The sequence below is a fragment of the Neofelis nebulosa genome, chromosome 8, assembly GCF_028018385.1.
Source record: "Neofelis nebulosa isolate mNeoNeb1 chromosome 8, mNeoNeb1.pri, whole genome shotgun sequence".
NCBI lineage: Eukaryota > Metazoa > Chordata > Mammalia > Carnivora > Felidae > Neofelis > Neofelis nebulosa.
Genome location: NC_080789.1, coordinates 1337139 through 1362248, shown reverse-complemented (window position 1 = coordinate 1362248; position 25110 = coordinate 1337139).

The following is a 25110-nucleotide window of genomic DNA, read 5'->3' as shown; positions in this document are numbered from 1 at the left end:
GACTCTTGGTTTCAGTTCAGGTCAAGGTCTCACGGTTCGTGGGTTCGAACCCCGTGTCCAGCTTGTTCTGACAGCGTGGAGCCTGCTTGGGATTCCCTCTCTCTCTCTCTCTCTCTCTCTCTCTCTCTCTCTCTCTCTGTCTGTCCTTCTCCGTGCTCTCTCTTGCTCTCTATCTCTCTGTCTCAAAATAAATAAATAAACTTTAAAAAAAGAAAAGAAAAGCTGGGGGCATCACAATTCCAGACTTTCAGTTATATTACAAAGCTGTAATCACCAAGACAGTATGGTACTGGCACAAAAACAGATACTCAGATCAATGGAACAGAATAGAAAACCCAGAGGTGGACCCACAACTATGCAGTTAACTTATCTTTGACAAAGCAGGAAAGAATATCCAATGGGAAAAAGATAGTCTCTTCAACAAATGATGTTGGAAGAACTGGAAAGAAACATGCAGAAGAATGAACCTGGACCACTTTCTTACGCCAGACACAAAAATAAACTCAAAATGGAGGAAAGATCCAAATGTGAGACTGGAAACCATAAAAATCTTAGAGGAGAGCACAGGCAGTAATTTCTTCGACATCGGACGTAATAACTTCTTTCTAGACATGTCTCCTGAGGCGAAGGAAATAAAAGCAAAAATAAGCTATTGGGACCACACCAAAATAAAAAGCTTCTGCACAGCGAAGGAAACAATCAGCAAAACAAAAGGCAACTGAAGGAACAGGAGAAGATATTTACAAATGACATGTCAGATAAAGGGTTAGTATCCAAAATCTACAAAGAACTTATAGAACTCAACACCGAAAAAAAACAAATAATCCAATTGAAAAATGGGCAGAGAGCATGCACAGACGTTTCTCCAAAGGAGACACACAGACACATGAAAAGACGCTCAGCATCACTCGGCATCAGGGGAATACAAATCAAAAGCACAATGAGACGCCACCTCCCACCTGTCAGAACGGCTACGTCAACAACGCCAGAAACAGCAGGTGTTGGCAAAGATGTGGAGAGAGGGGAACCCTCTCGCACTCTTGGTGGGAATGCAAACTGATGCAGCCGCTCTGGAAAACAGTGTGGAGTTTCCTCAAGAAGTTAAAAATAGAACTACCCTATGACCCAGCAATTACACCACTTGGTATTTACTCAAAGAACACAAAAATACTAATTAAAAGGATACCTGCATCCCGACGTTTACAGCAGCATCACGTACAAGAGCCAGATTACGGGAACAGTCCAAGGGTCTACTGATGGGCGAACGGATCCACCTCCTGGTGGTACCTACACGACAGAATATTGCTCATTCATAAAAGGGCGTGAACTCTCGCCATTTGCAATTCCGTGGCTGGAGCTAGAGAGGACAATACTGAGCGAAATCAGTCAGTCAGAGAAAGACGCATACCGTACGATCTCACTCATATGTGGAATTTAGGAAATAAAACAAGTGAGCCAAGGGGAAGAGAGAGGGGGAGGCCAACCGAGAAACAGACTCTTCACTATAGAGAGGAAAGTGGTGGTTAGCAGAGGAGAGTTGGGTGGGGGGGGATGGGGAAAACAGGCGACGGGGATTACGGAGGGCCCTCGTGATGACCGCCGGGCGTTGTATGAAGGGTCGGGTCACTGTATGTGGAACTAACACTACGCCACGGGTCAACTAAGCTGGAATTTAAACAGAAACGTGTTACAGTGTAAACTTTCTATTTTGTTTTTCCTGTGAGAAGGTCAGCTTGCTTGAAGCAGAGCCGGCGGGAGCAAGGTCGGCACCCGGTGACACCAGCAGGGGACCCGGGAGACACCAGCAAGGCCAGGGGTCTGCAAGGGAAACCCTCGTGTCAGGATGAAAGTAACATCTGACGTACTTTGAAGTTTCTTAATTTAGATGACACCAAGTTCGGGGACAGAACAATTTGCAGTTGCTGAAGATGCCTACCTTGATGTTAATTCTCCATTTACAGCTTAAGTCGGGAGACGTGAATTGAAGGGCTATAGCGTTATTAGCTCCTGGACGCCACCTTGATCTGTGATATTTCAGCCGGAGCAGAAATGCTATTGCCACATTATAAAGTCTTTAGAAATAGTGTTTCTCATAGATGTACTTGACAGGAGCTACAAAATTTGTGTGGGCACAATTATGCTCTCAGAGGCTGCTGGGGAGGGCATTTCACAGTCAGGAGGCAATTATTTTCTGTTGCTACTTTGCTCTTTAAATAAATGTTTACAGGGGCGCCTGGGTGGCGCAGTCGGTTGAGCGTCCGACTTCAGCCAGGTCACGATCTCGCGGTCCGTGAGTTCGAGCCCCGCGTCAGGCTCTGGGCCGATGGCTCGGAGCCTGGAGCCCGCTTCCGGTTCTGTGTCTCCCTCTCTCTCTGCCCCTCCCCCGTTCACGCTCTGTCTCTCTCTGTCCCAAAATAAATAAAAAATGTTGAAAAAAAAAAAGATTTTAAATAAATGTTTACGAAGCCCATAAAGCCAGTTCCCATGCAAATGCTCATGCTTTTAAGCTGCAGAAGCTCTTCCATAAAAACCAGGATACAGGCAGTGGAGCCAGGTCACCGCTGGGCCAGGACAAGGAGCCCCGACCCAGCGTCAGGCGCTTACCCCGCCTGCTGTCGGCAGCCAGTGGTGCCATCGGCGGTGCTCCCGTGCTCAGGAGAGCCAGACGTCTGGGGAACGATGCGTCCGTGACGCGGAAGTGAGGGTTAAAAGGTGTGACCCGGACCCAGCGCAGGGAACGAAATGCCTTCTCCCCATGTGTAAGAGCTGAAAATGACTTTGGTTTGATCACAGGTGGAATTTGACGTTTGTTGGGTCTCAGTGTGGAACGAGGAGTCCGTTACTGTATTCGTCGTGAGATGTGCTTGTGTCTCCCTTCCGTGGCTCCTACAGGTGTCCGGTTTCCTCAAGGAGATCGTCTGTGTCTTGCTGCCCAAAATGTACACTCCAGGTACTATCGCCAGCATTATATCATCACCCCCATCACCAACCAGCATCGTCACCATCATTATCACGATCACCCCATCATCACCATCACTGTCTCACCATCATCGTGTTCATCACCATCTATGGCATTTATAGTAACAGTGGCTCATCTTGGAGATCTCGCTAGGTTCTTTCTCACATGACACCTTCCAACCCGCACATAGACGTGGTGATGACGGTGAGAATGAGGAACCTGTATTCAGTAGGCTGAGATATAAAGATTTTGGCAGGATAAGTCCCTCCAACCTGGGGGTCCTTGGAAGCTAAAATTTGAACAAAAGCAAGTCTGCCTTCTGCCGGTCTTTCTCTCAGTTAAAGCACACACCATTACGCAGACCGCCCACTCATTCATTCACTAAACACTGGCCGAGTTAAGTGCCAGGGACTATCTAACCACCCTTCGCCTCATGACGCAGCCCATAGCAGCCAGGAGCTCCCACAGCAAAAAGTTCACAGTGCAGGCATCTTAAAGCCCAGCTCCCGACCTCATCGTCCCAAGCCAAAAACAGGGACATGTGGGGACTCTGGGACCTGGCCGTTTTCTGGAAGGGTTCAGTCCAGCACACAGGGCCGATGAACCCCCGTCTATGCACACCCTCCCTTGGCTCCAAAGCAGCTGCTATGTGAGGCCCCCCGCCCCCAGGGGGAGGTCCCTGTAGCCTTGTGAGGGCCCCTCCGTCTGGCGTGCCTTCGACTCAACCCCGCAGACTTACGGAGCCCCCTGAGAGCAGTGTGCATGCCAGGCTGTGCCAGAGACAGAGGGGAATGTTAACTCCCGGCCTGAGGGATTTTGGAATTTGGTTGATGAAACGAGACATCCCTGCATGAAAACTTAAAGACCTCAAGGGAGCACGTGACAGAGGCCACAGTCGGGCCGTGGAATACCGCCAGGTGGCAGTGGTCCCGCACCCACTGCTGCGTAAGCTCCCCTCTACGTGCCACCCCGCTGCCGGAGACCACAGCCCCACCTTCCTCAACCGCAGCTTCCCCTTTGCCCGTGACCCCGGCACGGGTCACGCTCCGCACTCCCTTCCTTCCAAAGCTCCACGGATCGCGACTCTCAGCGCCAGGCTGCATGTCAACACAGGGCCACGAGCACATGGCCCGCGGGAGGCCGGCTGGACACCATGCGCCCCAGGCCCCGTCTCCCGGCATCCTCGTGGGGCCAGGGGGCCAGCTGCAGGTGAGGCGTGTGGGCAGTGACTGCGGGGCCAGCTGTCAACATGGAGGAAGCAAGATGTGGACGCACGTGGGCGGGCAGACCCCCTGGGCAGCCCCCCCTCCCCATCGGCTGGCCTTCTGCCGGCAAGAAGACAGCACGCTGTGTTGCTGTGCCGCTTCTGGGGAGCCTGCACCCCACTCCGGACCAGGCTCATCCCCCACGACCCCACTCTGCTTAGCTCCGGGTTGGCGGGCTCCAGACAGGCCCTGCACCGCGGGCTCTCTCTCCTGGTCGCCCCCTGATGGAGCCCGAGGGATGTCTTCCTCCTCAGCCTGGATGCCCAGGACCAGCCTGGCAGAGATGAGCCCCGGTGAGCCTCCAGGCTGGTCCCCGGGCCCTTCCCTGTTTGCAGACCCCCCTGGATGGGTGTTTCCGGGAGACGCTGGCGGGTCCTCAGAGCTGTGGTCTCACCTCCACGGCCTCCGAAAGAGGACCGGGGGACAGGACACGCCGAAGCGCCCACACCGCCATCAGACACAGCCCGGAGCCTGGCGTGTTTGGGTGCTGGCTCTGAGAAGGGCCTTGTCACCCGCAGGGCACGTGCCTGGCCAGGGGCACGTGGGGGTTCCGGGGAGCCCTGTCCCCCTGCACCCCTCATGTCCTCTGGCCCTCACGGGGATGCAGTCAGCAGACACATCGGGGCCATGGCACAGGGAGCACAGTGAGGCCGGGGGGCCTCCCTGGGGGACGTGGCGGGGGGGGGGGGGAGCCGCAGCCACTGCTCCGTTGCCCTGTGTCCCCTGTGGTCAGCCTTGCGTCTGGGGCCCACCGTCACCAGAGGCTCCCCAGGTCAGCCAAGGCCAAGTCGGAGGCTGGGGGCCCAGAGGCCCGACTGACAATCCCAGAGTGGAGGCTGTGGGTGACGGGCGGACCCCTCCCAGAGTCTGCTCCGAGCTTCTCAGGGGGCTGGGGTTCCTGGATGGGAGAGGTTCGGGGTGGGAAGAAGAGGAAGGTCAACCAGGCAGGGTCTCATTCCCCATGGCTCTCCCCTCAGTCTACTCCAGCAGACACTTATTAGGCACCCACTGTGTACACCCCCCCAGGTACTGAAGATCGTTCCCCACGGCTCTCCCCTCAGTCTACTCCAGCAGACACCTATTAGGCACCCTCAGTCTACTCCAGCAGACACTTATTAGGCACCCTCAGTCTACTCCAGCAGACACTTATTAGGCACCCACTGTGTACACCCCCCCCCCTCAGGTACTACAGACCCAGAGCTGCAGGGCAGATTCCAGAATCAGAACAGAGATGCCACCTGGTCTTGGACGGGCGGGTGCAGCCGCCCCTGGGAGGTAGCAGGGTGAAGGAGGGGCGGGCCGTGTCCTCCAGAGCAGAGTCCCCGGGGGTGGGGACCCGGGCCAGCGGATAATCACCGGGCTCACAGGCTGGGATGTCTCTCTCCTGGGACCTCCAGTCTCCAAGAGCCTCCCAAGGCCCTTCAAGGTGTACGTGGCCAGTGTGAGCTGATAAATGTGTTTCTTCCTTAAATTGTATGAACTACATTCCCCTTTGATTTAAACACTAAGAAATTATTTAAAGTTTCAATAAAACAAAAAGGCTTCTGAGGTCAGAAAAGAGGCGTGTGGGGCTAATAAAGTAGAACGTGAGGGGGCGGGACGTCAGGGACACTGGCTTGGAGGGATTGCTGGGCTCAGAGGGGACACCAGGACTTCCAGTTTGGTGCAGATGGAGAGGACACCAGGGCCACCGGGCTCCGCGTGGGCAGGAATCCACGTAAGCACTAGAAACTGACCCTCCGGGCTCTGGCGGGGCCTGGGGGCGGGGCCTGGGGCGGGGCCTGGGGCGGGGCCGTGGGCGGAGCGGGGTGGGGCGGGCCGTGGGCGGGATGCCCCGGCCAACAAGGAAGGTGGAGCCCGTGTAGTCCCCCTGGTGCATCTGCTGAGACTCAGGACCCCGTGCAGAGACGGGCCTACACGAGGCCAGGGAACTGGGGGGAGTCTCCAGTGCTATACAGACTCCGCTTCCCAGCGCTTGGTCCCTGCACTTGGTCCCCAGCTTGGTCCCAGTGCTTGGTCCCGGCGCTTGGTCCCGACGCTTGGTCTCCAGCTTGGTCCCAGAGCTTGGTCCTAGCTCTTGGTCTCCAGCTTGGCCCCAGCACTTGGTCCCCAGCTTGGTCCCAGTGCTGTCTGTGAACCAGAGGCTCCCATGGCCACTACCGGCCCTCGCTGGGGCTTTACCCCGAGCATGGACGCAGCCTGTGGCCCCAAAGGGCTGAGCGGCACGGCACAGAGGCCCCGTTTCTCATGGCACCAGAGGCTCATGATCACATCGGTCTCTCGGTCCTGCTACGTCCGTTCCCCAAGCGCCTGGCCCACCTTGCTGCACATCAGGCTACGGCCTGGTCCACATCACCCTGGGGGGCTCTCTGGGAGGGGCAGCAGCACCCGTAAGGACCCTTCTTCCCATCACCCGGTCCTTGGCAGTGCAGAGTGGTCCCAGGGCACTCAGCCTTCTCAGGCCAGCAGACTCCTGGCCCGCATCACAGTGCCTACTCAGGACCCAGCACCCAGCACCCGGCACCTGGCACCCAGCACCCAGGACCTGGCACCCAGAACCCAGCACCCAGCACCCTGCACCCGGAACCGAGCATCCAGCACCCAGGACCTGACACCCAGAACCCAGCACCCAACACCCAGGACCCGACACCCGGAACCCAGCACCCAGCACCCAGGACCCGACACCCAGAACCCAGCACCCGGCACCCGGAACCGAGCACCCAGAGCCCAGGACCTGGCACCCGGAACCCAGCACCCAGCACAGGCCCTTCACCACATCCACAGACGGCAGGTAACATGATGCCCTGTGGGCTATGCAGCCAGGCCTGCTGAGTGGAGGGGCAGCAGACCAGCACGGACTCTCAAGAAACACGGCTCTTCTCCAGGAACTCACCACCGGGCATCCCTGACCTTCCCAGAGCCGTCCGGGCGGTATCTTCTTGGTGCAGAGCTGCGGGGGCCTCACGTCACTTCTCTGCAGACGGGACGGCCCTGGCGTGGTTCGGCGCACTCACGTGTGCACACACACCCTTCTACCCAATTCTCACGATCACTGCACAGCGGCAGCGTCTCTGAGTCCGGGCCGTCGGGTCACCGAGGGAGGCGGAACGGGCCGGACGCACACAGGAGCCCTGTTTTCTCCCGAAGAGACACGGAGTCTGCTCTGTCTCGTGTTCCGTCCGGAGAAGCGGTGGGACTGAGACACGCGGCGGGTCCACATCCGGGAACCAGCGGCTGCGTCCGCGCTCACGTGGGTCTACGGGGACCCGGCTCCCATCAGTCATCTCTCTGCCCAGCTTCCCCGTCCACGTCCCCGGGCCCCCGGTGCCACCTGCCATCTGTCCCACCTGAGCGCCGCAGGGGAGCGGCCCGGACACGGGTGGCGGGCGCCAGCCGTTTAGGGATGCGGGACCGGGGAGGGCTCAGGTCTTTGGCCGCCTGTGCAGCAAGGGTCCAGACGGGGTGGCCTCCGCCTCGGCCGCTCCTGGGCCCCGGAGCCCCCCACCCCACCCCCACCCCACCCCACCCCAGACCCCCACCGGGGCCCTGCGGCCCTGCCCTTCGGCCGTGTGGAGGCTGGGCACGCAAGTGCGGACGCCCGCCTTCGCGTACGTAAGGAGCGGCCCCACCCCCCGCGAGGCCGCGCTGTGTGTGCCAAGCACAGAGAGCGCAGGGATGACGGGGCGGAGCCCGCTGTTGGGACAGGCCCGGCACAGACCCCGGGGAGCTGGGGGCTGCCACCCGAGTGGGCGTGCACACACAGCCTGGGCGAGACTGGGGACCCCCGGGGACCCCCGTGCCTGCACCTCGCTCATCATGGCTGCGTCCTCCTGGGACCTCCCCGGTGTGTGAAGCTCTGCAGTGCCTGCCCCTGTCCCCGCTCGTCCTGGCTGCTGTGGTCACTCACGGGCGGTGGACGAAACCCGTCTTGGCTACTTTCTATGACCAGTAACCAGTTAGAGGCACACAGCAGCCACTGTCACTACCTCCCGGTGTCCCCGGGCTCTCTGCTCATGTGTCCCCAGGTTGAATCCAGGTGTCAGCCAGGTGGGTCTCACGTACAGCTCTTCCGGGGCCCGTTCGGGCCACTGCGGTCCCGGGCCCCGGGCCCCGGGGGACCGGCGGCCAGCCCTCTCCTCGGGGGGGGGGGGGGGGGGGGGGGGGCGGGCGGCTGCTGCCCTGCCCGTTCACGAGGGGCCAGCCGCTCGGCAGGACCTTCTGCCTGAGGGGTCGGGCCCCCCAGGGTCTCCTGCCGTTGCATCCTGGTGTGGCCCCGACAGACCCAGTTCGGCCGTGCCCTTGCCGCTGGTGCGCAGACCCAGGGAGAAGGACTGCGGGGGGGCACCGAGTGTGCGTGGAGTGGCGATACTGGCACACACACCAGAAACTGGCACAGCCACCTGGGTCCTGCCTCCACACGCATCCCAGGTGAGTCCAGGGAGGGTGGTGGGAGGCCAAGTGGCTTTCACAGGAGCCCCCATCGAGAGCCAACGCCCCACAGACCTGGCAGTGCGCCCCGACCCCCTCCCCTCGGCCAGCACTCCACGTCCCCTGGGCCTGTGAGGGGCTGTCAGCCGGGACGAGGGCCACCAGGGGTCAGAACATGCTGAGACAGTGCCCAGGGGCGGGATGACCGGCGAGTCCAGAGGCAGGATCGCACTGAGGCCAGGCCCTCCCTCGAGCGGCACAGGTCGTCCCGAGACGGCTCATCCTGGGCACAGGGCACGGGGTCCACCTCTCAAGACGCCCCAACACGGAGCTCCTCGGCCGCTCTCCAGCTGGAGGTCCGGGGGAGCCCGTCCACGCGGAGCCTTGACCCTCCTCCAGCTGTAGCCCGGGAATGACACGCACGTGGGGCAGCTGACCGCCAGCCTAGGAGGCGCCCCTCCCGAGCTCACGCCCTGCGGGTGACTCACCCGGCAAACCGGACCCTGCAGCTGGATTAGCACACGGACCCGAGATGGGGGGCGGGCGCAGACTGTCTGAGTGGCTCACGTCATCCCAGGTTCTTCGTAACGGAGGCGGGAGGGTCAGCGTTCAAGGAGGAGACGTGGCGACCGGAGCAGAGGTGGCCCCGGACACCGGGAGGCCGAGGGGCCGGTCCTCACGCACCCCTGCGCTCCCGGCGTCAGCCTGACTCCGCAGGTCCCGCGGGGGCAGCACCCGGCCTGGGGCAGGACGGGAGGGGACGCTCCTGTGGCAGCGGCAGGAAGAGCCCGTGTCCCTGCGGAGGCCTGAGTGGAGCTGAGCCGAGCAGGGCAGGGGACACAGCCCGGCCGTCTGTCCGCTTGACTCGTGCGGGGGCTCGGGGGGGGGGGGGGGGGGGGGGGCGGGGGCCAACGGGTGTCCGATCCCAGCCACCTGCGTGAAACTCCAGTAAGGAGGAGACGCCGACATTAAAAACAACTTTTGAAAGGAAGGCGCCAAGAGCACTAAATCCAAGAGGTCTGGCTGGTCCAGCCCTCCCACCTGCGGCTGCAGCCCCGCCCGTTTCCAGGTGGGGTTCCAGGCGACCCAGCAGAACAGAGGCCACCGCTTCCCACTCACGTGCTGCCTCTCCTCCACCCGACTCGCTCCTCCCCGCCGGCCCACCTGCCTGCAGCCCAGATTCGTCCCGCTAAGCGGAAGTGAGCCTGAGGAAATCACAGCTGAGTGTCGCAGGCCCTTGGAATCTCACTCTCACTAAGTGTAAAATTCGCCATCATATCTTCGCAGCTCATCTCGTAACGACAAAGATAATGACGATTTTAAAAGACATCATTTGAAGTCGTTAACCGGTTCAAGGAGACGCGAGGAGACCAACGGCCAGAGCGAGCGTTATTTTCACAGACAGAGCCCGCCTTGTTCTCAGCTGCCGTCGGCACAGGAGACGTGGCTGGAGTTGCACGCCCACCGCGGGGTCTGGGGCCTCCCCTCCGGGTCCCCTCGGAGCGTCTGTGCCTCGAGGGGCGCGGGAGCCCCGGGACCGTGGACGGGGCTCAGGTTGCGGGTGGGCGGCAGAGCCACGTGCAGCCACGGACCCGGGGAGCGGCGATGCCCCGCGAGGCCCCTCTTCTGCGGCTCCTGGACCAGGAAACAAGGCGGAGTGACCTTGACGGGGACACAGGGTGGCCACCTGCGTCGCACACATCCCAAGCGCGGGGCACTCGCCCAGGACGCTCCGTGCGCACGCGGGCTCCAGCCGGCAGGCGCCAGATCGCGCCGCGGCCCGGGATTGACAGGGAGCCACAGGCCCCGGAGATTTATTAAACATCCAAAGGTAATTTTCCATTAACATTTCCTATTTTGGCATCTTAAAGAGAGTGAAAGTTGATTTCGGTTCAACATCCTGTGGGGAAATTAGTTCATTTTGCTAAAGTATCTTAATAATTACAGTGACATCAAGGTTAATTGCTTAATCTGGATTGCCACGGTGCAGGCCGCCAAATTCCCCACGCAATCTGTGCTATAATTAGTGCCAGGGCGTCCATATTTAGAAGCTGTTTTCACGGGAACCGCGGAGTCCGGCAAGGTGATCGGTGGGTGGTCCCGGAGGACGCCGGGGACAGGTGTCCCCCCCAGGGTCCCTGAGGCCGTGTGGCCCGGAGCACGCCGGCTGGACCGGGCTGCCTGGGGGACAACAGGAAGTGAGCGCCCCCCACATCCTCCTCGGCCACAGATCCTGCGAACACCGCCCGCCATGACCACAACCGGGGCTGCTTGCGACGACAAAGCCCTCGAGAGTCCGTCAAGATCATCCCAGCTTCCACAGCAGCAGGAGGTGCACTAGACAAGCTCACCGACGCCAGGCAAAGGGGGGTCCCTGCGGGCACGGACCCCCAACCCCACGCAGAGGCGCCCCACCAGCGTCCCGCGGGTGTGCAGCTGGATGGGGCGGACAGCACCTGCCTCCCTCGGCCCCGAGACACATTTACCCCATCCCCTCGGCTGAGTTCCGCTTGCTCACGGCTCCAGCTGGCACATCGCAAAGTTGGCACATCGTGAAGGGAGAGAGGATGTGACCTTCCCAGATACACCAACTTCCCATCCCAGGTCAACTGGTCACGTCCTAGTTCAAACCACTCGCGGGGGGGGGGGGGGGGGGGGAAGGGGCGGTGCACGCGGCCGGTCCCCCACCTCCTCCCCAAGGAGCAGGTGCAGGAGGTCCCCGAGGGTGCCCAGGGGCTTCTCACACCACATCTGGTGGCAACACCACCCCCGCCACGCCCACGCGCACCAGCTGCGAGCCTTTTCTCCACCACTGGCAGAACAGTCGCCCCCGGGCCATCTGGGACTCCCACTGCCCCCGGGTCCCCGGGTCCTGCCTGAGGAGTGAAGCCTGACACTCACACAGACTCCCACCCCAAACCCAGATGCTGCTCACCATGTGTCTGCAGCCCTAAATCGTTGGCTTTTGGATTGGAAGGTCTGTGAAGTCCATCTAAATTGATTGACGGGCCTGTGCTCCCCTCTGCCCTCCAGGCCACGTGTGCCCGAGAGGCCAGTCTGCACCCACTGCGTCCTGTGACCACACCGCCGGTCCGTTGCCATTTTCCAGCCCGCGTTCTGCTGCCTGGAGCACCCTCGCTCGCAGTGCAGATGGGCAAGTCTCTCCAGGTGGGTCCTCAGTCTTACCAGACGGTCCCACGGGTTTCCCAGCGTGGCTGTACCACATCGGTTCCTGGTGACCCGGCCCCGGCCAGGTTGCCGGGGGTAAGACAAAAAATCACCCTTGGTGGTCTGCCTCTGCACCTCCGATAACGCAGGAGTGGGGGCCTTCTTACCTTGTTCTCCACCCACGAAAAGCAGCCCCTTTCTAAACTCAGAAACTGACACAGGTTTTCTTTTGCCAGATTGTCCTTTGGGCCACCAGGATAGCTGTCTTTTTCCTACGAACTTTTAGATCTTAATATATTTTGGAGAATGTGGTGATTTCTCTCTGAACATAGCCAACATGACTTCCTCCCCCACCATGACCATCAGGCCACCACTGTGTCGAGAGACGGAGTCCGTGCACCCCCTCAAACCAGAGCTGCCTGTCGCCTCTGTGACCAATGGACCACGGTGGCAGCCGGAGGTCGGACAGCCCTCACTTTTGCTCATGGAGCCCTGAACCCCCAACAGATGGCTCCAGGCCAGCCCCCGTCCCACTGTAAGCACATTGGAAACCGGAGTGAGAACCGGCCAGTTGAGCCCAGCAAACTCACAGAACCACGGGGACGATAATAATGGCCCTTTTAAGCCACCAAGATCCGGGTGCTTCCTTCCGCGGTAATATGCAACCCAAACGCTAAGCTTCTGCTGGGGACACATGTGGCAGATACCCTCACTAGGTTTTGAGTAGAATGCTATGTTCCTGGAGCTGCCTTTTGATGAAGCACGTTTCTCACAACTGAAGGAGTTGGTTTTATCAGTGTTTTCCCTTATTGGTTACTTGTGTTGTTTGTGTTTTATTTGAAAAATTCATCACCACCTCAGAGACATAAAGATACTCGTATAGGTTCAATGTTTTTTTTTTTTTTTAATTTTAATTTTTATCATTCTGGGTATCACAGTTAATTTCTGAACCTCCTGGAGTTTACTTGGTGTATGGTGTGAGGCAGGGATCCAGCTGGATTTCTTTCCCCTTGTAAACAATCCAGTATATCAGGAACATTGACGGAGTAGGGGTCTCTCTCCTCTGCCGTCACAGTGAAATGGGAGACCCTCTCTTCTGTCTCATGCTTGCTTTCGCACTTCTGGCTCTTCTGTGTTCAGCGCTTTCTTCTTATTTCTTGCTTTATTTCGATTGAACGAATATTTTTCCCCATCGCGTTCTTTTCCATGCTTTGATTTGAACTCACATACTTTCTTTCTACTTTTTGACGAGTGAGTCTATAAACGTCAACATGCACACCCAGTGGAATTTTATTTTACATCCTCGTCATATTCCCGAACAAAGCCGGACCTAGGAAGGGCGTGATTCAGATCACCATCTTACTGACATAATTTTATTTTTGTTTAGTATTTAGGTCTATCCCTTTTCCAAGCTCTGTGGATCAGACGTTATTTTATTGTGCTATATGACGTGTTTGTTTGCAGTTTACTTTGTTAACGTCCTCTTCTTGCATCCAAGACTTTTCTCCCAATGCTGATTTTCTCCTTCCTAAGTATATTCTTCGAGAACTGCCTTTGGGGAGGGCTTAATTTTACCTGGAGAGTCACATGCATGCCCTGAAGTGGGAACACCTTTGGACCATCACTGGGGGGGGGGCGGGGGGGGGGGGGGTGGCAGCAGTATTATAGAGATCCCTGCCGTCCCTCTTTCAAATCACAGGACCCTCTCTCCCCAGAGCTCACCAATATTGGGATGTTACCCTGAAAAGTAGCTTTCCCTGTTCCACACCTCATGTAAGTGGAATCATGCAGTATGTAGATTTTGTGTCTACACTCGTAAGACCCAAATTAATTGAGATTTAGTATTAAAAACTAATTTGCTGCATGAATATGTAAAAACTGACGTATCCATTGTACCATTGATGGGCATGGGGCTACATCCAGTTTGTGTCTATGACAAATAATGTGGGTGACAACAGAGGAGCTTCGTGCTCTTCTGTTGGGTGTATGCATGGGCTGGAACCACTAGACCACACGCAGGTGTGTCTACACCTGCTGTCCAGGTTATTGTACCCATTAACCCTCCCGCCAGCAGGTGTAAGAGTTCCAATTGCTCCAAATGCTCACCAACGTTTCCTACTGTCATTCCTTTTAAAATTTTGAGCTTCTGGCAGGGATGTACATATCGCATGTGATTTTAGTTGTGGACCCGGATGACATATGGGACTGAGTGCCTCCTCTATGCTGTTTACCACTTTACAGGTATACCAGCTTGTTTGAGACCCCTGCCCATGCCTTTGCACTAGTTTACTATTAGGTACACTTGTTTTTTTCTTATTAATTTGAAAAAGTTCTTTGACTCTTCTGGAAACTAGTCCTATGTTACTTTTACACATTACGCACATCATCTCCTACTTTGTGACCTTGTCCGTCGCCTTCTCAAAGGTGTCTTTCCTTGAACTGAGGTTCCTAACCTTATTGAAGACCAATTCATCCACTGTTTACTTTATGTTTAGAGTTTTTTGTGTTTAAGAAATCTTGGCTTGCCCCAGATTTATGAAGCTATTTGCCTATTTTATATCCTAAAATCTATATTGATTTACCATTCACAAAGTGATTTCTGTATATGCTGTAAAATAGAGTCAAAATACAAATGTTTTCCACTGGGACAAATATGGATCAGGACATTCATTTCATCCGGTGTCATTTACCCAGAATGCCTGCCTTTTCTCCAGTGTTATCTGGTGCCCCTTCCTTGTATTCATAAATCAAGTGTCCGCATGTGTTCATCTACTTCTGGGCACTTCATTGTGTTCAATACTCGTTATCCCTCTTTTGATGGCTACAACTTTATAATAAGGGTTGATATCTCATAACCTCCAACTTTGTTCTTAATCTTCAAAGCTCTCCATATTCTTAGTCATTTGCATTTCAGATAACTTCTATAATCAATCACATGGGGCGCCTGGGTGGCTCAGTCGGTTAAGCGTCCGTCCGACTTCGGCTCAGGTCACGATCTCGCGGTCCGTGAGTTCGAGCCCCGCGTCGGGCTCTGTGCTGACAGCTCAGAGCCTGGAGCCTGCTGCGGATTCTGTGTCTCCGTCTCTCTCTGCCCCTCCCCCGCTTGTGCTCTGTCTCTATCAAAAATACATAAAATGTAAAAAAAAAATTATAATCAATTACTAATTGCCACAAAAATATTGCAGTGGAATTTTAAGTGGAATTGTTTTGAATCTAAGATCGGTCTGTCTGTAGACTGACAGACTTACAGTGCTCAATCTTCCAGCCTCTTGCGATAATATTTTGTGGTGTTTATTGTAAGGATCTTGCACATATTTCCTATTATTCACTTGAGGTTTTAGGGCATGATTGCAAGTGGTATCACTTCTAGAATTTCGTTTTCCCAGTTCTGTTGCTGACATAGAAAAACATAATTAAGTCTTCGCTATTGACCTTGCATCTAACAAACTTACTAAATTCCCTTAGTAGAGATGGTTTTAGATTTTCTGTACAAGGTCCTACTGTCTGCTGGTGATGATGGTTTCGTTCCTTCTTCCCATGCCTTGTCCTTTCAGGCGCCCACATTTTATCCATGTGCTTTATTCAATCATTCATTTGGCCAAATTCTTCACTCAGACTTGATATCGTCAGGGTTTTCTTTTCAACCATCCCCGTAGTGTGCAATGGTAGCTATTAAGAAATCTGCATTTCCCTAATGGAGTGTCTTTTCTGGTGCTTCTTTACCATCATGTATCTTCTCGGGTGAAGTTTCTGTTCAAATCTTTTGTTTTCTTAATGCCGAGTTTGGAACATCATTAATAAGCTGTGAACGCGAGCTCTTCCTCAGACACGTGAGCTCCACACGATTTTCCAGGGGTGGCTTCTCAAGAGAAGAAGCTCTTAATCTTGACGAAGTTCGACGTATCACTTTTTCTCTTTCACGGATCATACTTTTGGTGTCATATCTACGAAATACTTGCCTACCCCTAGGTCACAAAAATCGTCCGCTCTGTTTTAATCAGTTTTATAATTTAAGGTTTTACATTTAGAATATGGGGCGGGGTGGGTGGGGGGGTGCCTGGGTGGCTCAGTCGGTTAAGCCTCTGGCTTTGGCTCAGGTCAGATCTCACAGTTTGCGAGTTCGAGCTCCCTGTTGGGCTCTGTGCTGGGCCTGCTTCGGATTTTGTGTCTCCCTCTCCCTCTGCCCCTCCCCTGCTCGTGCTCCGTCTGTCTCTCAAAAATAAACATTGAAAAAATTTACATTTAGGGTATGAGCCACTGGGCTGGTGTTTGCACACAGTGCAAGCATGGGTCACGGTTCATTGTTCTGCATATGGACGTTGAATATTATCAGCATCACTTGCCAAAAAAATTAGCCTTTTTCCATTGAACTGCCATTGAATAATATGAATAATCAATTGGCCATATGCGTTTGGGTCTATAAATAGGCTCTGCTCAAGTCAGCTGACCCACCAACCCCACCGCATTTATTGTTGTGGTTTTCACGTAAACCCTGAAAACAAATGACTTAATTCTCCCTGCATTATTTTTCTTCCTCAAAACTGTTTTGGCGGCCTTGGGTCTCTTGTCTTTCCCTCTTTGAGAATCAACCTGTTGGTTTCTATACTAACAGGATCTGGATTGTGACTGCATGAGTACAGAGGGGAGTGTCCAGAGACGACAGCCTGGCGAGGTTGGGGGTCCCACCTCAACAGCACACTGTGCCTCTTGGCCTATTCCTTTCACCCGTTTTTTCATCCATATTTGGTAGTTTTTGTCTTAAGCTTCTGCATGTATTTTGTTCGATATATCTGCAGCCAACTCTCTTTCATGCTGTCGTAATTAGTAGCATATTGCTAAAACTTTTATTTCCAATTATGTGTTGCTGATACATAGAAACACATGTGGTTTGGGTACACTGGCCTTTATTCTGCAATCTTGCTTAATTCACTTACTCGTCTGGGGCCACCGTGTCTGAGATGAGGTCCAGCTGTAAGAGGACAAGCCTAGGGACCTGAGGCACAGCGTGCTGAGTGTGGCTCACAACACCGTGTCCTCGAAAGCTGCTGAGATGTTCCCACCACAACAAAACGTGATAATTACACGAGGGGACGGAGGCTACAGCTGCCCCTGTTGGGGTCATCACTTCACGTATATGGGAATCACATCACGTGGTGCATCTCAACCTACGTGATGTTATGCGTCGGCTACATCCAACAAAGGCGGGGGGAGGGGCGCGACCCTCCTACACCCACCCCCACCCTTGTGGACGGAAGAATGCTCAGTGGCTCTCTGTCACCCAGCAAATAGGATTTAAGTCCCAAAGCTTAGCATCTGGGGCCGCCGTCACCTGACTCTAAACCTGCGGTCCCCGTTCCTGCTCCTTCCTCCTGACCCTGGCCTTTATCCCATCACATGGGCTCCATTGCCGCCTCCAGAGGCCTGGCCCCTCGTCCACGGGCTCCCTCCGCCGTATCCACCCCCACTCGGTGCCTCAGCATGTGGCCACCTTCTTTATGAAATTTTCCTGGGTCTAAAAACTATATTAGTAAGTTGTTAGTAAATTAGAGGAAACACTGTTATTTCAAGGATGCAGTTTATCAATATTTTATATGTTTGATATAAATATTAGCATCAAAATTTCAGGCTTTTCTCTCTGTCGACTAAAATTAAGTTTTTCTGCTACGTCTGTAATCCCTCAGCCCTGTTTTGGGGTGAAATCCTCCAGACTCTTACACTGACAAGTCCTTCCTTTTACTGGGGACACCGGGAGGTGCGTCTCACCACCAAGTGACTTATTTGTGCAACGACGGGTTTATTTTCAGCGTTCTTTTTTTTAAATTTTTTTAAATGTTTATTTATTTATTTTAGAGAGAGAGGGAGACAGAGTAGGAGCGGGGGAGGGGCAGAGAGAGAGGGGGCGGGCACAGAATCCGAAGACAGGCTCCAGGCTCCGAGCTGTCAGCACAGAGCCCGATGCGGGGCTCGAACTCACGGACCGTGAGATCACGGCCTGAGCTGAAGTCGGACGCTTAACCGACTGGGCCACTCAGGTGCCCCTATTTTCAGTGTTTTTAATCAGTTCTTTTTCATCTCTACCTACGGGCAGACAGACATCTGCGTCGTTTCCCAACATCCCTACTATTCTTATTTCTGGAGGGAGTGCAGCCCCGGAGCATTGGCCCTGTTTCTGTTCCTTCTGGGAGTCTCCCCCATGCATGTTGAAATCAGGCTTGCAGGGGCCCGTCTTCCTCCAGCCCTGCTCCGACCTCCCGTCTGCAGGTCCCGGGCAGCTTCCCGCGGGGGGGCCCCCCGAGAGGCGCAGACCTAGGGAAGCAGACGCCGTAGACGAGGGGCAGGTGTCCCCCTTTCCAGGCAGATTTGCTTCAGCCAGGCCAGCTTTGGCCCCTCACCCCTGCAGGGTGCCCGTTCTGCTGAAAACCTGCCTCGGCCGTTTGTTTGCTGAGCTCTTCCCAGCACCCTCGAGTCTCGCGTTCTCCAGCACCGCGGAGCATTGGCAACGGACAAATCTCGAGCAAGCGTGGATCCGGCACCTTCTTCCACACAAGCAAGTTGTCAGTGAAGATATCAAATGGCGACGTCCCAGAGCCGTTTCAAAGTTGCGGGCGACACAAAGAAGCAGGTGGCTCTGGAGGACGAGATGGCAGGTGGGGACGAGAGGGGGAGGGGTAGCGGGCAGCACCCAGTAGGGCGGGAAACCGAAGTCCCGTGCTTCTCCCATCAGAACAAACCTGGAAAGGGGCGCCTGGGTGGCGCAGTCGGTTGAGCGTCCGACTTCGGCTCAGGCCACGATCTCGCGGTCCATGAGTTCGAGCCCCACGTCAGGCTCTGGGCTGATGGCTCAGAGCCTGGAGCCTGTTTCCGATTCTGTGTCTCCCTCTCTCTGCCCCTCCCCCGTTCATGCTCTGTCTCTCTCTGTCCCAAAAATAAAAAATTAAAAACGTTGAAAAAAAAAATTTAAAGAAAAAGAACAAACCTGGAAGGAGTAAACACTCTGGTTCAGAGAGAAACACCAACAGACAACGCGGCCCGACCCCACGCCGATCGGGAGGCAGCTCGTGCCTGGGCCACTCGGCCTTCTCCGTGTCCTCTCTGCCTCGGTTTCCACATCTGAGGACCAGGAACCCTAGAACACATTCTGGATGTGGTTATTAAAATGTTACAGAGCGGCTCAGCTGGCGGGCGTCCAAGCCGTGAGTGCGGCCGGCAGGGTGCACTTGGAGCGGCGTTATCCACGCCGGGAGCGTTACCACCTTGAGCTGCAGGAGGAGGCGGCCTCGCGGGGACAGCGAGCGTGGTGTGAGTGATATGCACGGAAGCGTGGCGCGTGGGAAGAGACGGTCCTTGCCGTGGCCCCAGAGACGGAGCGGGAGCCCAGGTACCTACGCGGTCTGTGTGCCGGGAACCGCACGGGGAACCCACAGACGGGCGTGTGGAGTCCACGGGGGCGAGAGCAGACCTGCCCGGCCCCGGCCAGGAGCGAGCCAGGGACAGTGACCAGAATGAGGGTGACCCAGCGGGTGGACTCACCAGAAGGTCAGCTGCAGGAGCCCAGAGGACCGTCCGCTTCAGAGTCGGGGGCATCACTTGTATCCACCAACGAGAACAGTGATGAACGCCTCCAAGTCCGAACCGCGTGGCAGCCTTCTCAGGATACAGTCGAGTGACGTGAATGACGGCACTGCTCCCCGAAGGCATTTACAACGTAGGGATGCCAGTGCAGCACTGCCCAAAGCGGGTTCCCCAGAGCACCCCCCGGCACCCGTCCACGAGAGGAGACAGGGACTAAATGGCACAGTAGTTGCTTTCTTGGGGGACGTAGACCCCAATTCCGGCCCCGGTGCTGACCTTCACCGGCTGGGGGACCAGCTGGCGAGTCTCTGGTCTGACCTCGGGGCGATCGCGGGGCAGCCTTGCAGAACGAAGCGAATTAGGTGAGCCTGTCCTGCACCCGCTGCCCGGCACTGCCCGTGGCCAGGACTGTTCGTGAGTGGGCATCCCGGGAGGGAGGGCGTCACCCTCAGGGTGCACGCTGCACACAGACAGGACGTCCCTCGCGTCCCAGAGCCGGGCCGTGATGTCCCCTGTCCTCAGAGGAGGCTGGAGGGCCCCTGAGACCCCACGTGGCTGCGTGGACACCCGTCACTGACCACGGGTGGGCCCTTCTCACCAACACCGCCCACCGCCCGGCCTGACCTAAGCGAAGACGAGGACGCTCGGGGGCCCTTCTTGCTGACGTGCCGAGGCCCGCCCACACCGAGTCCCCCGAGGAGCTGTATTAGCAAAACACTGTCCGACAGAAAAGTGAAAGCAACCAGTTATTGTAGGAAGAATAATTAATCGGGTGCCAAATGTAAGCACCGAGAGTTTTGAATAAATGTGGAGACACAGTTATGAGAGCAAAATATTATCATTTGCCCAACATAATTATTTTCTTGGAAACAGCCGATGATTAATAAGGCACATTATAAATACGCTTTTGTGCACCAAATCTCATCTCTCCAGCCTAATTAACATGCCGGGGGATTGCCCTTTTGGTGCATAAAGACATTTAAAATATATATTTCATGAAATCCGAGTTATTTGTCATAGCCTCCAAGAGGAAAAAATAAAATATGAAGAATGCCACAGTCATTTAAATACTTGATTACACAACTGTATTCAAATAAATTAGTTCCTCTGGTTCTGCAGGCACATCGAGGCAAGACTCCCGCGGGAGGCGAAAACACGCTCCCCGCGGATCCCAGCATCTGCTCCCTCCTGACCTCACAGGCACGGGATGCAGATGGCCGGCTCCTCCCACGGCCGGCACAGACCCCGGGACCCACACGGCCACCCGCGGACCACCCAGAGCCCGTCACTCTTCACAGGTGAGGAAACTAAGGCAGAGCCGGGTGGCATCACCTCCACGCAGAGAGCAGCAGGGGACCGTGCGGCAAAAACCCAAACGACACATCTCTCATGCAGATAAACCAGGAGATGAGAGAGGAGTTTGACAGCATGAAAAGATTGGGGATTTTGGGACACATCTCAGTTTTTAATTGTTAAACTGCTGCCTTATAAAATTACTATTTAGATGTAATTGACAGTCTACATTGTGTCAGTTTCAGGCACACAACGCAACGATTCGATATTTGCATACACCCCGAAATCTTGTTAGTGAATCTCCTTAGCACCCGTCACCACAGTTACAGGGTTTTCTTCTTGTGACGGGGACTCGTAAGACCTACTCTCTTAGCAGCTTCCAAACACGCAACAGCACGCGTGGTCACATGGTGTGCAGCACGCACGTTATCAGCTACGGTCCCATGTCGTATGCTGCACGCGACCTAGTTACTTCCAGCCAGGAGGTGTACCTCTGACCCCGGCACCCGCCTCACCGCCCCAAGCCCTCCCCTCTGGGGACCACCAATCTGTCTTCTGCATCTGTGAGCTTGGCTTTGGGGGTTTTGTTTTTAGGTTCCACACGTAAGTGAGATCATACAGTGTTTATCGGTCCCTGTCTGACTTATTTCACTGAGCACAATGTCCTCAGCAGGCGTCCACATCATCACAAATGGCAAGATTTCATTCTTTTTTATGGCTGAATAATATTTCATGATAGATACATACATACACACATGCATAGATATAGCAGACAGATGATAGATAGATATAGACAGATAGACAATAGATAGATGATAGACAGATAGATAGATATAGACAAATAGATGACAGAGAGACAGATAAATGATAGAGAGATAAAAGGTAGAGATAGATAAATATAGACAGACAGATAGATGATAGGCAGACAGATTATAGACAAATAGACAGGTAGATGATGATGATGATGATGATAGACAGACAGATGACAGATAGAGAGACAGATTAATGATAGAGACAGACAGACAGATGATAGACGACAGACGGATAGAGGACAGATAGATGGAGATGTGGCGTATATACTCCACATCTTCGAGCACCCACCGGTCGATGGACACACGGGCTGCTTCCACAGCTAAAGCCACTGAAGGTAACGCTGCCGTGAACACAAGGGCTACGGTTGGTGATCTCACGTTCGTCAGGTAAACACCCAGGGCTGGCATTTCTAGATCCCAGGACGATTCTAGCTTTGAGGACCCTCCACACTGCTTTCCAGAGCGGCTGCGCCGGTCCGCATCCCCACGGACAGTACAAGAGGGTCCCCTTTCTCCGCATCCTCGCCAACATCTGTTGTCGCCTGTGTTGGTGATTTTAGGCATTCCGACAGGGGTGAGGCGGCGTCTCGTCGTGGTTTTGACTCGCGTCTCCCCGATGCTGAGTGACGCTGGGCGTCTTCTCACGCGTCTGCTGGCATCTGTGTGTCTCCTTTGGAGAAGTGTCTGTTCACGTTCTCTGCCCATTTTTCAATTACATCGTTTATCCTCTGGCTTTTGAGTTGCAGGAGTTCTTTATATATTTTGGATATTAACTCCTTACTAGATACATAATTTGCAAATATTTTCTGCCATTCCTTAGGCTGCCTTTTTATCTTGTCAATGGCTGCCTTTGTTGTGCAGATTGTAGTTTGAAGAAGTCCCATCTGTCCACTTTTGCCTCGGTTGCCTTTGGGGGAGCTGCTGTTTAATTGTCCTGGGGGAAGGAATTTTACCCCTGAAACGGGGTCTCCCTCCATGGGAATGAAGTGAGACCCTGCCGAGGACCAGGCCGACCGAGCCCTGCTCCCCACAGGGTCCCAGTTGACCACGGGCCCCAGTCCTCGCCAGGGGTGAGCGGGCCTCACCGTGAGAAGTGAGGGGCGGCCCCCTGAGCGGCCTGGGCGCTGATCCTTACCCACCTAAAGGGTCCTGAGAGGAACCAGACCAGCTGATCTTTCTGCCTTCGAGTGCTTTCATCAGGACGTGAGCCCAGGAGCTACCGCAGCCACCCTGAGGCCACGAGGGGAGCCGGCCCGGAGCGGAGGCGGGAGGCACAGGGACGAACGCCCAGGCTCGTGATGACAGGCGGGAGCTGCCTAAGTCCAGACTCTGCTCTGCACGAGGGGACACGCATGCTGTCTGAGCCGGCAGGCGGGTTTCCGCCATGTGCTGTTGGAAGGAAGCGTCATTAATGGCATTCTGCCTCCACGGTCACTCTCGCCTCATGGAGTTGAGGCCGGGCCTGTGGAAAGTATGTGTCACTGAGTCTTTCTTTCAGGATTCATTTCCGGGATGAGACCAAGGTGTCAGCAGGGGATCATTTCTCCTGAGGCCCCTCTTTTGGTGCAGACGCTCCCTGTCCCCGTGTCCCCACACGGCCGTCCCCGTGTCCCTAACAGACAAGACCGCATCAGTGCCGTGAGCACACCAGGGGCCCCAGGCGGGGTAGGCACGGGGAACCCTGGAGCCACAGGAACCTGAGGAGCGTCCTCTGTCGCTGTCGGCGGGGGGGGGGGGGGGGGCTGACCGTGTTTCTGACAGAGTCTCCTGTGACGTGACCCAGCCCATCTGGTGCCTGGCCTCCCACCATCTGGGACCCCTGGGTCTGCAGTGGCCTCCCCACCCACCAGGGACCCCAGGCGCCCCACCCTCCCCCAGACTCACTGCTCTGGCCCCCACCTGTCAGCTGCCTTGGGGGCCCTGTCCCGCCAGGCCCAGCACCCACAGCCCCCCATCCAGGCGGCAGTCTCCTCTTCCTTCCACGTCCCGGAGGCACTACCCGAGGGTGGAGATCGCAATTCCCTCGGAGGGTGACAGTGGGACGGGTGGGTCGGGAGCCCCATGCTGACCTCCGGGGAGCCCCTTACAGGACACGGGGTGTCCTCATCCACCAAAGAGGCTGCACAGCCCTGTCCCGGCCAGCTCCTAATGGGTGCCACACAGACCCCATTCCTCTCCCCAGAGACCCCGTTCTGAGGGGAACAGGCCCGATGCCCTGGATGTGTAGGCGACAAGAGTGATCTGGGGCTTCTGGAATTTTCCAGACAGGAGCCATGTGTGGGACCCCAAGAAAGATGATACACTATCCCTTAAACCCTCATGACATCCACCCTATCCAGGAACTTCAGAGAAGAAACCCCGACACCTGTGCCAGAACCTCAGACTCTGCATCAGACTTGACTCTGGCCTCTTTGGTGACAAGCCTTCCTCGAAAGCAACGCATGATGTTTTTTGAAAATAGGTCAGTTCGTTGGGGTGCCTGGGTGGCTCGGTCGGTTAGGCGGCCGACTTCGGCTCAGGTCATGATCTCACGGTCCGTGAGTTTGAGCCCCGCGTCGGGCTCTGTACTGACAGCTCAGAGCCTGGAGCCTGTTTCAGATTCTGTGTCTCCCTCTCTCTGTGACCCTCCCCCATTCATGCTCTGTCTCTCTCTGTCTCAGAAATAAATAAACGTTAAAAAAAAAATTAAAAAAAAAAAAAAAGAAAATAGGTCAGTTCATGTGTTTTCTGAATTAACTCTTCCCACCAGCCTGGAGGTGGTGACACGTGGGAGGATGTCTTCGCAAGTGGGACCATCCCTTCCCCTTCCGGAAGCCCCATTCCCACATCTGGAGGCCAGGAAGGCACAGCAGGGGTGTGGCGGGGGGAGGGGCGTGATGGGCAGAGGCAGGGGTGGGGCAGGCGGGCAGGGCAGCAGGGGCATGGGGCAGGGGCGGGAAGGGGTGAGGGGCGGGCAGGGGTGCGGCCGGCATGGTAAGGTGGGCAGAGGCGAGAGGGGCAGGGCAGGTGTGAGGCGGGCAGGGGCGGGCAGGGGAGGGGTGACCAGGGACGGGAAGGGGTGTGAGGCAGGCAGGAGGGGAGGGGAAGGGCGGGCAGCGGCGGCAGGGACGAAGCAGGCAGGGTACGGTGGGCAGAGGCGAGAGGGGCAAGGGCAGGGGCGAGGCAGGCAGGGGCACAGCCTCCCAGCTGTGGGCTCGCCGGTCCGTGCCACGCAGACTCACTTGGCTTTGGCCCTGGGGGTCCGGGCGGTGTGTGAGGGTCTGACGCATGAACACGGAGGCAACCCGGACTTTGCAGGGACGCGCGGCCAGGCGCCAGGCCAGTCTGGACCGGGCGGTGCTGACAGCGGCCAGCGCTCTTCCCGAAAGGGAGCCTGGAGGGACGAGAGAGAGGACGGGGCCGGCGGCAGGGAGCAATCTGACCCAAAGGGAACCTCTTCTCCCGCGGCGGCGGCCGAGGTTGGGGACCCAGGCGAGGCCACGGGGACAGCCAGCCGCGGCCGCTCTCCTGGGGTTCACCTCAACCCTGGGCTTGGGACGCGTCACCCCAGCTCTGCCTCCACCTTCACACCACGTCCCCTTCTGTCCCCTGGTGAGGACACCCGTCACACTGG